Genomic DNA, 15993 nt, shown 5'->3' with positions numbered 1-15993 from the left:
TGTTAACCAATGTCATAAAACAATATGTGTACTACTGTTTCATGAGAAACTATCTGTTCTGTAAGCCTTCACCTGAAGTACAATTAAAAAACAACAACAACAACAAAAAAAAAAAAAGCCTATAGCAGACAGGCCCCAGCCTGTACTGCCCCTAAAAAAGAACTAACAGCAGTCCAAGGAAGGGTCGGGGGCGGGGGGGGGACCTAAACCAGTAATACAGTTCTTCTTTCTTAAACATGAATGGACAACCAAATATCACCAAGCATATAAGGAAAACCAAGCATGAAATGATTACAAAAACATAAAAACTGACCAGAGAAGAAAGTGAGATAACTGAGGAACTGAAAAGATTATTTTTGAAATCTACCTCACAACATTCTGAGACTCAAGAAGATATTAACGTAAAATAAGAAAAGAATGGTAGGGGGAGAAAAGAAAGAACTAGAAAATTCTTACAGTATCCCAAAAAAAAGTAAGCAAAAAGACTAGAAAATTTAAAGAAATCCTCCAAACACAGAACAAAGAGAATCACATAATATGAAAGTAAAGATGAGACAAAGAGGGTCGATCCAAGAGAGAAAACATGTACCTACTGACGAGCAAACAGGCAAACAAGAAAATGGAGGAAATTATCAAAGGCAAAATAGAAAAGAATTTCCTAAAGCTGAGGAAGAAATCTGACTGGAAAGGCCAACTGAGTGCCTAGGATAACCAAAACAAAACAACCTATATACCTAATTACGGCTTTATAGCACAAAGATAAAACAGATTCTAAAAGCTTCCTCACATGGGAGAAAAATATTACCTGAAAAGGATGGTGAATTAGATTGACATATTACTTCTAATCAGTATCCTCAGACGCTAAAAGACAATGGAGCAACGCTTTCAGAGTTCTAAAGAATTATTTTTAACCTACAACACTGCACTCAGCCAAACTATCAAATATGAGAGTAGAATAAAGAATTTTTGTACACAGCAGAATTCAGAAAGTTTGCTTCTCACACACAATTTTTTAGTAAGTTACTTGAGGATGTACTACTCCAGGAAAAAGATCAATTAAATCAAGAAAAAAAGGAAGACATGAGATCTGTGATAGAATGGATCCAATCAAAGAATGAAGTGAAAGGGAGTTTCAGGAAGAAACCTAAAAGGTAACCAGTCCAAACTGAGGTAGGATTATGCTGTCAAGTCAATTCCAACTCATAGCGACCTTATAGGGCAGAGTAGAACTACCCCATAGTGCTTCCTAGGCCATAATCTTTACAGGAGCAGATCGCCAGGTCTTTTCTCCAGCAGAGCTGCTGAGCAGTTTCGACCTGCTGACTCTTCTGTTAGCAGCCAAGCACTTAACCGTTGCACTTCCAGGGATCCTAGGTAGGATTACGGAGGACTTCAAATAAACAGGGAACATAATACAATAGGTGGTATGCTGGAGGGTTAGGGTGGGGGGGGGAAGAGAGACTATGATAAAGGCAGATAGTACAAGAAAAGGGGGAAATTAAAAACACCAAGAAAAACAGTCACATTCAATTTTTTTTTTTTTTAATTTAATGGCTAGATTTTGAGCAATGAAAAAAATAAAATAAATCCACTGGATACTGATGCTACCAACATTTTTCCTGGCATGGCCCAGGGGCTGCTTGTTAAGGATCTACAGAAAAGGAATCATGATCTGAGCACATACATGGCCCAGCATTAAATAATACTTACATAGTCATAATATCAACACTATTTATTGGTTTTCATTATTTAGAGACAACCTATGGACATGACAGCCGAAGTTACACACAAAAAAACGCATTTTATCTAGGCAATGAGAAGTGTAGCTACCAGTTTAGAGGCAGACGAATGGAAATTTTAGATAAAGTCTATAAAGTGTGGATAAAAATTCAAGAGAAAGTAGAGTGTTTTAAACACAACAGAGCTTTCTTTGTTGCAAATACATACAGAAACTTCCCCCATAAACCCCTACTAATTCCTCAATCTTGTGGAAAATGAGGGAAAAAAGATTCTTTAATTAAAGATAATACTTGTTTTGTTTTTCAGTTTAAAATAATTTCTTTCAGGTTAACTCAGTCTTTAATGCAATAGTTCTCTACCAGGGATGATTTTGTCCCCCAGAGGACATTTGGCAATGTCCTGGTGGAGCAGTGGTTAAGAGCTAAGGCTGCTAACCTAAGGTCTGCAGTTCGAATCCACCAGCCACTCCTTGGAAACCCTATGGGGCAGTTCTGCTCTGTTCTATAGGGTCACTGTCAGTCTGAATCAACTCGACGGCAATGGGTTTTTTGAGACATTTTGGTTGTCACAATTATGGGAGATCCTACTGGCATCTAATGGGTAGAGGCCAAGGATGCTGCTAAGCATCCTACAAGAAGCAGGACAGCCTGTCACAAGAAAGAATTATCCAGGCCAAAATGTCACTAGTACTAAGGGAACTCTTTAGACTTTTACAGTTTCTCTCTGGTCCTCATTCTTACGATAGTGTCTGGGCCTAGGGGAAAGCTTTCCTGGGCATATGGTGTGTTATGACTGGTCTGAATGCAGATCCATGGACTACGCTCTGAGATTTGACTGTTAGCCCTCATAAAAGTCTTAATGGCATATGCTGCTGAGAATGTTGGAACAGTATCCTGTACCTCAAAAACCGGCCCCACCTTAGCTCCTACTGGTATGGAGATTCTTGGGTCCTCAACTACCTACTCTAACCAGTCTATGGCTTACACTGCTTTTTAGTTAAGACAACACTAAGTTCATAACAAATACACCCCAAATTTTCAGTAGCTTTATACAATGTTTCACATTAAATCAACAATCTACTATGGCAGTTCCTGTTTGGTGCACAGTTTTCTTCCACATGGTAATTTAGGGACTCTAGATCCTTCCAATTTTATGGCTCAACCAACCTGCTTCTGCATCCAGCCCTTGGACTGGAAAAGAAAAGATGGAGAAAGAACACCACTTTTCTACCACCAACCCAGAAGTGAGAACACATCATTTCGACTCACATTCCACTGGTGAAAACCAGTCATGCACTCCACCTAGATGAGGGGAAGGGAAAATAAGGGTACTGGAAGGAACAAATGAGAAACATGTTCCTGGCTTAACAACCAATTCCCAATGATAATTATACTGTACGTTAAGGAGTGAATTGTGTTCCCAAAAAAAGATACATTTAAGTCCAAATCCTTAGTAACCTGTGAATGTGACCTTGTTGAGAAGTAGGATCTTTGAAGATGTTATCAGTTAACATGAGTTCAGACTGGAGTAAGGTGGGTCCTAATCCCATTTGAGTACTGTTTTTATAAAAGAGGAAAATACAGTTAGTTTCCAACTTACAACAGGGTTCTGTTCCAATGACTCTGCCCTAAGTCAGTTCTGACTTAAGCTGAGTGCCTCTTTTTTTTTTTTTAAGTTTTCATTATTATTGCCTCTTAATTATCAGTATCTTTATAAATCCAGCAGTTTTGAACAATAAGTCACAAAACTGAACATCTGTGCGTGAACACCTGAGAATGATAACATCAGCAAATTACACATTGCAACATATTACCAACGATAAGATGTAAAAAAAAAAAAAAAAGACAGTCCTAAGTGCAGTTTGTCACAACTCGAATACATCATAACTTGAGGACTACCTATAGACACAGAGAGACAGGCCTAGAAAGGACACCATGTGACCCTGCAGCTGCAAGCCAAGGAACGCCTAGAGCTACCAGAAGCTGGAAGATAAGCATGGAACAGATTCTCCCTCAAAGCCTCAGAAGGAATCAACATGGCCGACACCCTGATCTTGAACTCTTAGCCTTCAGAACTGTGAGACAATACACTGCTATTGTTATAAGCCACCCAGTTTGTGGTATTTTTTTACAGCAGCCCTATGAAACAAATACACTATGCAAGAGGGCACACAAACTTTGGTGGGCAGTGAGCTTAATCTGCCACAGCTGCCCTCCCTACAACATCTACTATAGGGTCCCTCTCCTCACGATAACAGCCTTATGACAGCCTTGCTGGCCTTCACTTCACTACCTGCTATTTCCTTCACTAGAATAGGTGAGAGCTTCCAAATCTCTTTCATATCATGTAACAACCAAGGGAAACTCACACAGTGCTATCTCTGGCCCTTTCTGCGGCCACTCCATGTTGGCATAGGGCCAGGTACAGGGCAAAAACTAGTGAGTGGCTGTGCAGGTTCTGAACCTAAGCAGACTGGCTCCAGAGCCTGTGCTATCCTGCCTCTATAGATTTCTGAAATAAGAGGCAATAAGAGTGTCCTTCCATTATTATGAATTAATATTTGTAAAGCACCCACATCTTGCAAAACAGCCTAGGAACTATTACAAATTCAACATGATACACAGCATTGTTTTTCTTTACTTCTGGATTGCTATCTTAAATTAGTCACAAAAACAGGCAAAATTATACAGTAAACAAAGCTAGTTTTCAGAAGTCCCTCACCCTACTCTGCAATATAACAATGTACCTGGTATCCTCATCTCCAGGGCTTCTCACCAAATTACTCCCACTCAGTACTAGTGTTACTTAGACTGAACTACTCTCTCCCCAGATCTACCATACTGACACCCCATCAAAAGTACCTACAGGAATTCCATAATTTCCAGAGGGAACTGAGCCTTGTTTATAAGAAACTATCTAATTTGATAAACTACTCCTAATATGTGGGCAGCCAAATAACAAGTTATTTTAATGGTGGAAATCTCAATCGGTTAGATAGACTTCACCCCTAAAATATCACCATACCAAAACCAACCGTACCAATTCTGAGCAAAAGTCTTTTTCTTTAAATTTTTTTTTCAGTTATAACAACTCAATTGTAAGTACTGTATCTCTTATGTTCTTATATTTCTAGTGTAGCCTGGAATTCCCCAGTGAGAAAATGGCGACTGAATGGACAATAAAATAATTATTTACTCCAAATATTTTTAAGATTTAAAAATAGGATGTCAGTCAAATACGAGTAAAATGGAAAAAGGAAATCAAGGCTGTATTTCCTCTTATTACAAAGTGTATCTTTATCAAATTACACAGCCAAAACACATTAAGAAAGATAATTAAAAGAAAACAAAAAAGCTGCCGTCAAGTCGATTCCGACTCATGATGACCCCATGTGTTTCAGAGTACAACTATGCTTCATAGGGTTTACATGGCTGTGACCTCTCAGAAGCAGATTACCTCTCAGAAGCCTTTCTTCTGAGGCACCTCTGGGTGGTTCAAACTGCCAAACTTTCAGTTAGTAGCTGAGCACTTAACTTTTTGCACCACCCAGGGACAAATAATTAAGGTCAAGACTTATTATAAGGGACAACTACAAATACATTATACAACAAAGTACAATGTGGCGTTTAAAAGGGCAGGCTCTGAAGGCACAGGTCAAGTTAGATCTCAAGTTCAAATCCTGGCTCTACCACTTACTTCTTAACCTCTCTATGCCTGTTTTCTCACTTGTATAAAAAAAGGACAAGAAAATTGCTTGATTTTTAGGGTCACACAATAGGGGAAAAAAAAAAGGCCCACTGTCGTCAAGTCGATTCTGACTCATAGTGAACCTATAGGACAGAGCAGAACTGCCCCCATAGGATTTCAAGCAGATTACCACACCCTTTTCCCAGGGAACAGCTTGTTGGTTTGAACCATGGACCTTTCTGTTAGCAGCCGAGCACTTAATCACCATGCCACCAGGGCTCCTTTTTTAGGGTCACGGTGATGATTGAATATGATAACGTGTCAAGTGCTTCTAAAGCAGTACCTGGCACATAGTAAGTAGTCGATGCATATTTGCCATTATTATTATTATGACCAACCATTCCTACTAAGACATCTTCAAGAGCTATAATAAAACAACCCTAAATTGAAAAGCTTCTCCGTTTTATCTGAAAAGAGTCTTCTTCCTTTAAAACCAATTTCCTCTTTTTTTCACTGCTTTGTGAATATGAAAGACGGTGGGTAATCGTCTTCTTTATAATAAGACTCTTCTTAGTCTTTTTATAATAAAATTCTCCACCAAATATGATACAATGGAAAGACTGCTACATGGATCATAAACACTATGAAGAGTACATACAGTATATTAAAATGTTGAGATTCACAAAAGAAACGGCTACTGGAGCAAAAAGCTTAGATAAGAAATGATACAGAAGTCTATTAGCCTGCTCAAAATATAATGGATTCTAAAAAAAGCACAGCAGGTACAGATCCTTCATGGTTACAATCATCACATCACTAAAACCATACCAGTATAGAGGATATTTTTGACAATATTTTTTTTCTGTATAGCAGGAAAACCCATTTATTCCAATAAATGTGATGGCAAGAGCAATTCCTTCAAAAACAAATTCTGTGGAGCAGGAAAGCCCAAAGGCTTAGATTTTCAGCCACACATATCCTACTTAAAGCTTTAAAACTTTGAGGCATTTAGTATTCTTTGTGGTCTGTAACAATAAAAGCAATTAAAAAGTAATACAATTAAGCTTTGTTTCTACCAGAAAATATTAAATTTTCCCGAAAGAAAATCACTTCATACGCACGCGAAAGCTGGACAATGAATAAAGAAGACCAAAGAAGAATTGATGCCTTTGAATTATGGTGTAGGCAAAGAATATTGACTATACCATGGACTGCCAAAAGAACGAACCAATCTGTCTTGGAAGTACAGCCAGAATGCTCCTTAGAAGCAAGGATGGGGAGACTATGCCTCACGTACTTTGGACATGTTATCAGGAGAGACCAGTCCCTGGAGAAGGACATCATGCTTGGTAAAGCAGAGGGTCAGCGAAAAAGAGTAAGACTCTCAACAAGATGGACTGACACAGTGGCTGCAACAATGGGCTCCAGGATAACAAGGACTGTGCGGATGGTGCAGGACCAGGCAGAGTTTCGTTCAGCTGTACATATGGTCACTATGAATCAGAACCAACTCCACAGCACCTAACAACAACAAAACTCTGATACTGATAAATTTAAAGTTAATATTATGGGTCACCCCAACAGTCAAGTAGAGATCAGAGTTCATAACAAAGGAATTAAAATATTCTTTAAAGAGCCAGAGACAAAGAAATATTTTAAATAATTTAATATTTGCTGAAGTTCTCCTATGTGTTAAGACAGTGAGGTGGGTACTTTCATACACATTAAGTAATTTAATTCTCCCAACAACCATGTAGGGTAGGGATTATTACCCTCATTTTACAAATCAGAAAACTAAAGTCAGTGATTTGCCCAAAGGCATGTTGCTTGTATAAGATGCAGCGTCAGAATTCCAATTTGAATTTTCTGAGCCCCAGTTCAATGTTCTTTGCTTCCAATGCACCACTGCCATTTCCAAAACCGAAGTACTCTAAATAATTAGCTCTTACAAAGTGTGCCAATTATTTTATCTGGGAAGAGGCAACGGTTGTGAAGGGAGAAGAAAAATTCATCATGTTAGACAAAAAGACTCGCTGTGCTTAACCCAACATGACTTAACCAGTCCAACTTAAATGCTTTGGTTCACGCTGCCTAGTCCCTTAGAACACCACTTATCTTCAGATACACAGACTTCAGTTAGACATAACTCAAGAATCATCTCCTCCAAGAAAGTTTCCAGACTGAATGACTTGCTCCCCACCTCCCAAGCTAACATTCTTCCTTTTTATCACCTCACTGCTTGTATTTAGGAGCCCTGGTAGCACAATGGTTAAGAACTTGGCTGCTAATCAAAAGATCAGCAGTTCAAGCCCACCAGCCACTCCTTGAAAATCCTATGGGGTTGTATTTAGTTTGGACTACAGTATCACGTACTTCTTTGTTCTCCAGTCATATATTTGGAATTAACATTTTTTCGTTCAATAAATATTAAATATTTGAGGGTTCAATGATGAGCAAAATAGATAAGGTCCTTACTGTCATGGAGAATTTAACACTGTCCAGAAATTTGTTAACAAAAGTAAAAATAACAAGAGTGTAAAAATCTGATGTTGGAAGACAAAGATTCCTTTCCTACAAGGTCTCTGAAGTTCTCTTCCTTCCAAACTTGGTTAACACTTATCAGGGAGAAAAATCCCTTTTATTATGCTGCACAGATGACACCTTCAACTTCGTGTGTGTGCGTGCCTGTGTGTATTGGGGTAGGAACAAAGGAGGAAGGGTTTATCTAAAATCTCTCAGGGATGGTTTCCCAAATACTGCCATGAAGTCTGCACACAACCTTAGCCTAGACATCTACTTCTGTGTCCCATCCACAAGGGAACTATATTTCATCCCAAACAAGTGCCTCCGTTCATCTCCTTGCACCAGCCAACTTCTTTAAAGGAAGTATATTTCTCAGAGGCTTCTTTATTCAACCTATATTTATATCTTATTCACAGGTCTTATTCATAAGAGTAAGGCAGAACCTATGTCTACTACTTTAGAATCGTCCAATGCTCCAGGATCACTTCTTTGAATGTTTTCAACTTTGGGTATTATAATATATTAAAATATAATGCTACAGGCCTCCTAAATTGTTGACCTCCATGCTGTTCTCCACAACCGCTCACTAATATTTGTGTTATATGTAAGCCCAAATGTGTTGTAGAGTCTTCAGCTTGAGGCAAAAAGAAAAATTACATATATACATATAAAATACTTCAGGTATTGCCATTAGGATAAAAATTTTCCAAAATAATATTAAAAAACTACATCTAAGTATCAATTCTTTATTTTGTCCTTTATGTCTCAATTCAAGTAATCTGCTCTTGAAAGATTATACATAAACCAGAGCAAATTTAAATGAACTAAGAAGCACTCACTAAAGACATACTGTACTTCACTCTTTGAAAAGATCCTTTTGCAATGCAGATTTTGTAAATTCATAATTTCATCGATTTTTCTTAAAGCAAACTAAAACATAATTTCATTACACAGAATTCTTTATTTATCTCCAAAGTATATTTTAAGGTTCTCAATTCAAAAATGAACCAAGAAATTAAATATCAAATTTATAAATGCTGTAAATGTGTCGTAAGAAATATACTGATTGCCTCTAAAATGCAATAACATTCTAACTAAAAAATGCAGCATCTTTCCACAGATCAGAGATACAATAAATATTATGATTCAGTGAAAGAAAGAAACCATGACCATTTTTAATTAAACAGGCATTTCTAAGCACCTGTGTACAATGCATTGTGGTTCAAACTGTTGACATGGAATTTGACCTCAACAACTTAATCTCTATAATCAAAGACCTAAAAGGCAGTTCTTACGTTTCCTCTAGTCTCTTTCCCAATACCCTAAACAGGCATATCAGGCATTTAGTATATAATTGCTATCAAAAAATAGGTAACAAATATTTGAAAATAGTTGTACTTCTAAATTAAGAACATTTTAAACTGCATGGGCTTACACTTCCTTCCCCAATCTGTTTTATAAAACAAGCAGGATCTTAATAATTTCACTGCAAAACAGGTTCTAGCAAGCAGAGAAACTGATAATAGTCTCTCAGCATTATCAAGTTTATATTAAACCCGATGAGATAGAGAAAACCTAACAAGCAATTTTTCCACGTTCCTCCACAATTTATGTTGTTCCTGGAATCCTGATAAAGGAAAAAATCTATTTTTAAATGAGTATCTGTAAAGTTCTAAAGTGGCACTAATTTGAGGCTAGTCAGGTAATAAAAATTAATAAATCCTCCCTACTGAGGACATTCTCATGCCATTTAGAAGTTATTTAAGTCTGCCAGCAGCAGAAAGGCATGACTCCATTAAATTATTTATTAAAAGCAAATACGCTTGTATCATCAGTTAAATAAGTTTTTCCCATCTGCTTAACTTTGAGCCCAAGTTACTTATTATTTCGGATGGCATTTAGATAAAATGAAATTAGGTAATATCCAGCAACACAGATCTCTCTATAAAGAAGACTGTTAAATGACTTTCGTGAATGGAAAATCTACATATACTGTTGCTTTGCCTCAGTCGGTCTTGAGTGGGTGGCTCAATGAACCAAAAGCATGCTCCATGTGTAGCTCCTTGGAATGTGATTCCCACTCTTGAGCTGCTCAGAAAAAAACATTAAATTTAAAAGTACCGCAAACGCCTCGCCTTTCCTCTTACGTTACGAGAACTGAGGTTTAGAGGAACAACACGGTGACACTCGGCTCTGCAAGGCGAGTGCGGTCTGCGGTGCACGGCACAGCCTGCTGTGGGGCTGTCACAGGAAAACCGGAGCCTCGCCTTAACCGCACCAAGAAACAAAGCGCCGGTTCTCCCGGGCGTAGGGGCTTCCGGCGAGACCCCGCCGTCCGCTCTTTCAAACTTCTAGAAGAGGCAGACACGGCGCAGTCAAAATGTACGAAACTCCCCCTGCCCTGCTCCCCTGCCGTGGCTTTGTAAGGCTGCAAAAGCACCTCCTGTGGGCCTTAACACTCCACCCTCGCCAGCCTTTAGAAACCCCCCAACCCAAAAGGGGACAAAGGAGCCAAAAAGGAACCCTCCAGCGCGGGTTGTCCCGGAGACCTCGGCGGCCCAAGCTCAGAACGTGGGGAGGACGCCTCGCCCCTGACTCAGGAACCGGTGCGACACTCACCGGTGCGGAGCCCCCGGGGAGGAGGGGCGCAGGGGTCCGGTTCTTCTGGGCCCGGAACGGCGCCGGGGCCGAGGCCCTGCACTCGTCCGACTGGACCCCAACTTCTCTCGGCCGCAGTCGCCGGCGACAGCTGGAACGCGAGTCGAGACTGAGGGCGCTGTCTAGCCGCCGCGGAGGCGCTGCCAGCTCCGCCCGCGATGTGGGCGGGAACTCTGACCCTGTGGTACACAAGCCAGGGCAGGCCCCCTCCTTCCCTCAGTCAGCCTGCTATCGGCGGCGGCTCCCGCCGCGGCCAAAACTAACGCTACAGCCGCCCGGGCTGCCGCTACCACCGCCACCTGGCTGGTAGTGCGTCGCGGCCTAATGTTGTCATCGGCAGCGTCGCAGCCCCTCTGGACACCCCGAGCCGCCACGCTCCTTCACAATCTAGCGCCCTCCCCTTCCCGGCCCCGCCCCACGACTCGCGGGCTCCGGCCACACCCCCTTCCCGTCACGTGACGACGGGCGGAGGCTGTTGCAGAGTCACCACCTCCGCGGGGCTGACGAAAGCTGCGAGGGAGCAACTGTTAGCATCTCGCCCTACCGTAGTGTTTTCGCCTCCGAACCGCCTCCGCACACCCAAGGGCGGCGTCAGGCGGCGAGCCCACCGCCAACGGCCCCGCGCCTGCTGACCTGCTAAGACTAGGCCTTCTCGACCGGTCGTCCCGCGCCCTTCCTAACCTAAGGAGACTACACAGTAACTCTCTGGTCAGGGATCAGTCAGGACCCCACTCCCACTCTGAGCACTGAGTGTGAGACTCGCCTCCGCATCTTCTACTTGTTTAAAGCTTTAGCCAAGCAAAGAAGAAAAGGTATCGTGTGTCTAATGTCTGGCTTGAAAAGCATTCAGTAACTACTTGTTCCCATTTCTAGTAACACGTTAATTGTGGCATTTAACTTACTGTTCTCTTCATTAGAAGGTTTTATTTTTGAGGAAAGGATGGTGCATTTCAATCATGCTGGGCTGAAAATAGCCTAACAAACTTATTTTTGTTCCTAGTCATGTTCAGGAATCCTTGGTGCCAGTTTTACAGTAATTAAGTTTTACAGTGTGTTAGATTGGTGGCAACTTAAATAGATACCCAGGAATTTGACATTCCTTCCATTTTTTTAAATAAACCCTAATTCTTTGGTTTATCCAGTACCTCAACTTTTGGACTTAACCCGTTCGCCGGCCTTTTTAATCATGGTTCCAGGAACCCCCCCACCCCCACCCCCAGCCCTATTGATGAGAGAGGAAAAACAGTAGAATGCAAGTCGCCAAAAGAAAACAGGTAACAAATACAGAAATAAGTAGAGGAGCGGAAAGATCATTATAAAGCCCTGCTATAACAATGAAGGCAAATGAGACAGCTTTCTGTAATAACCAAACTCAGTTTGCAGATCATTTTCCCTTCTTGCCCAGATCTAAGGTTATTTTCTTAAGCGAGTCTTGTCTCTCAACATTTTCTTGACAAGAAGTCAGAAGACATTCTGATCAGCTGGGTGCTTTGAGATGAATAACCAATAGAGTTTGCCCTATGTAATCCTTAATACATTTTATAGAAATTCTAGGAATTATCGTCTTTAAGACCAACTGTCACAGATTGAATTGTGTCCCCCAAAAAATGTGATGTCCTTATGTGTTGTGAACTCTACCACTATGATGAGATTATATGTGATTTCCTCATGTGCTGTAAATTCTATCACTGTGATGAGGTTATACTGACGAGGTTGACAAGATCAGTGTCTTAACGCAGTCTCTTTTGAGATATAAAAGAAGCGAGCAGAGACACATGGGAACCTCATACCACCAAGAAAGCAGTGCTGGGAGCAGAACGCGTCCTTTGGACCTGAGGTTCCTGCACAGAGAAGCTCCCAGACCAAAGGAAGACTGATGACATGGACTTTCCTCCAGAGCTGATGGAGAAAGCGTTCCCCTGGAGCTGATGCCCTGAATTTGGACTTGTACCCTACTGGACTGTGAGAGAATAAATTTCTCTTTGTAAAGCCATCCACTGGTGGTATTTCTGTTGGAGCAGCACTAGATGACTGAGACACCCACCATTATTTTATGTTCCCCAAGAAAGAAAAGAAACACTGTCAAACTATGTCATGCCAGTGATTAAGACACTTCCTGAATTCAGAGATACTAAAATGTGAAAAACAATGAGTCTTAGGATCTGAGATATGATAATGAACTGGTGTTCTAATAAGGAAAAGAGTCTATCAGTTTCTCTTCTGAAGTCTGAGGGATTGTACCTGTAGTTGAGACAAACGTGAGGGAAGTTTATTTTTCGAATGGCAATATTTCAGCACAGCTACTTTGAATCAGCTCAACGGCAACTGAAACAACTGCAGTAACTTCGGAGTTGTCAACAGTTTGAAATCTGTCTCCCATTTTCTAGAGTAGTGCTTTTCAGACTGTGACTCAAAAATCAAGTTTTAATAAGATGGAATAGAATATCTAGTAACGGCAATAATTGCTTTGCAAAACTTGTTTCAGTTCAGTGTGGGGAGGAGCAGGAATGTTTGTGTCCGATGTTATGATTTAAAATGTATTTCTTACTGTGAGTTGCAATCAAATAGATTTGCAAAAGAGTGTTCCAGAGTATAGATGACATGCAAAATATACCATCTGGGCTCTGTTTCCCTCTTGGTTCTCCTTTACTTTGGGAACTGAGACTAAAGATAAGAAAAAGGAGGCCACTTGACTAATTGTCTCCTTCAGCTTCTTATATTGACTGTTGAAAATACGTTGGAGTGGAAATCACATTCTGGAATCAAAGGAAGCCTACATTATAGAGTTGACTAATCAGATGTGTAACTAGATGAATTACTCTCTGCATTTCAAGTTCTGAAAAAACTAGGGAGTTGGACTAGATGTTCTTTAAGGAATGGTACTCAACCTTTTTTCCAATGGATGGCGTTCGTATTTGAAACAAATAGCCATGGTTTATCTAGGATAATTCAGATTCTTGACAGACTAGCTATAATTCCTTTCAACCTCACTCAAAAAAAAAAAAGTGAAAATATTATAGAAAAACAAATGTAAGTATATCTTTAACAATATTTCTGTACTTTATTGCTAATAAGTTACTTGTCATTAATAACTGATTTTGACATACCTCACAACTGCTCACAACGTAATTATGTATCAGTACACTAAAGATGAAAAATCTCTGCTCTTGGGGTCTTTTTTAACATTCTATGATTCCAGGAAATGATTAGTCATTCAATTTCTAATGTAATCACAACAGAAATAGAAACTGTAATATGTGATCCTGCATTATAACTGAAGAATATCTGATAACTCCAATTTGCTAATCTAAATGATACCCTGCAAGTTTGCTACTCATAAAATGATCTGAATAATATTATTTTAAAATAAAAGTTTTTATTATAACTCTCCAATTTTAACTCCAATAAGAATTAATCTCTTTTACCTATTGTTTAATTAATTATACAGTTCCAAGAATGAGAAATTCTTTTTTGCAAATCAGTTTAAGCAGTAACAGGCATGATAATCTTTCCCACAGAATTCATTTCAACCTTGACCTAGAATAAAAGAGCTGTGGTTTGAGATTTCTTTTTCCTGTAGGCTATCTATTTAGCCAAGTATTGCTAATCAGCATTATAGACTAAAGACCTCATTTTCTGAAAGAATATTGAGGTTGAAAGCAACTTCAACCATAAACAGAGTTGTCTTAGTCATCTAGTGCTGCTACAACAGAAATACCACAAGTGGATGGTTTTAATGAAGAGATGTTTATTTCCTCACAGTCAAAGTAGGCTAAAAGTCTAAATTCAGGGCGTCAGCTCCAGGGGAAGTCTTTCTCTCTCAGTCGGGCTTCTCATCAGTGTTCCCCTAGACTAGGAGCTTCTCGGCACAGGGACCCCTGTCCAAAGGATGCGCTCTGCTCCTGGCACTGCTTTCTTGATGGTATGAGGTTCCCCTGTCTCACTGCTCACTTCTGTCTTTTATATCTCAAGAGAGATTGCCTCAGGACACAATCCAGTCTTGTAGATCAGGTCCTGGCTTACCAACACAACTGCCACCCATCCTCCCTCATTATGATCATAGAGGCAGGTTTACAACACACAGGAAAATCACACAGTACCAGGAATCATGGCCTAGCCAAACTGATACACACGTTTTTGGGGGGACATAATTCAATCCACGACAAGAGTATTCCACACAACTTTCAAGACTGTGCGAGATTGTATTATTCTTCACAAATATTTACTCCCCTACTACCACCACTGTTAGGGGGATTTGCTCATGGAACTTGCTGTAGCTAATGGTTTATGAGCAGAAGCTTTAAACTTGAGTGCAAGATTCAGGTCAATCTTGCTCTTTTGCTGCCTGTGTTGAGAAGGGCATGCCCCAGACAGGAGGTGCTCCTTCATCTGGGTCTCAGAGTAAGAAGATACATGGAGTAGACCAGAAATTTACCTGCACCCGGAAGCAGCACTGCAGCAACTGATCTGCAGCCACTGACATGAAAGAAGAGTGAAACATAAATATTTGTTGTACATCACTGAATTTTTTTAGGTTGTTATACAGCATAATCTAGCGAATAATCTAAAGTGAGTTTGAGCCAACAAACTAGTGGTTGAAAGACCAAATGCACTATAGAATAAGAATACTTAAATTTCTATTTAATAAAATAATAGATGTCTACAAACTAGTCAACCAAATATTTGATAAACAGGGCACAATCAGCCAACTTGACCTCATAGACATATATAGAACACTTGATCCAACTGCTGCAAAGTACACATTCTTTTCCAATGCGCATGGAACCTTCTCCGGAATAGATCACATTCTAGGCGACAGAGCAATCCTCAACAAGATCCAAAACGTTGAGATAATACCAAGTATCTTCTCTGACCACAGTACCATCAAGGAAGAAATTAACAATAGAAAGAGCAAGGAAAAAAAATCAATTACATGGAAACTGAATAACACCCTGCCTACAAACCACTGGGTAATAGGAGAAATCAGAGATGGAATAAAAAGATTCCTAGAATCAAACGAGAATGAAAACACATCATACCAAAACCTTTGGGACACAGCAAAGGCAGTCCTCAGAGGACAACTGATAGCAATAGATGCACACATCAAAAAAGAAGAAAAGGACAAAATCAAAACATTAACTACACAACTCAAACAAATAGAAAGAGAACAGGAGAAAAAGCCCACAGCCACCAGAAGAAAAGAAATAATGAAGATCAGAGCAGAAATAAATGAAATAGAGAACAGAAAAACAATAGAAAGAATCAACAAAACCAAAAGTTGGTTCTTTGAAAGGCTCAACAAAATCGACAAACCACTGGCCACACTGACAAAAGAAAAACAGGAGAGGACGCAAATAACCCAAATAAGAAATGAAATGGGGGACA

The 15993-nt window shown here is 40.0% G+C and overlaps 1 protein-coding gene across 3 annotated transcripts in view; it reads right to left on the bottom strand.

Moving 5' to 3' along the window:
• Positions 1 to 10957, bottom strand: part of OSBPL8 (oxysterol binding protein like 8) — a 239332-nt gene extending 228375 nt beyond the window's left edge. For 2 of the 3 annotated variants that reach the window (XM_023738892.1, XM_004384622.3), the window contains exon 1: positions 10570 to 10956. The gene's annotated coding sequence lies outside the window, so the exon portion shown is untranslated. Of the gene's footprint in view, positions 1 to 10569 lie in introns of all 3 variants that reach the window. The other variant, XM_023738893.1, reaches the window with a different exon arrangement.
• Between the last annotated feature and the right edge of the window lie 5036 nt (positions 10958 to 15993).

Source organism: Trichechus manatus, unplaced genomic scaffold (genome assembly GCF_000243295.1).
Source record: "Trichechus manatus latirostris isolate Lorelei unplaced genomic scaffold, TriManLat1.0 scaffold00125, whole genome shotgun sequence".
In the NCBI taxonomy this organism is placed as follows: Eukaryota; Metazoa; Chordata; class Mammalia; order Sirenia; family Trichechidae; genus Trichechus; species Trichechus manatus.
Note: the sequence above shows the minus strand (reverse complement) of the source record. Positions and strands in the feature narration are given on the sequence as shown.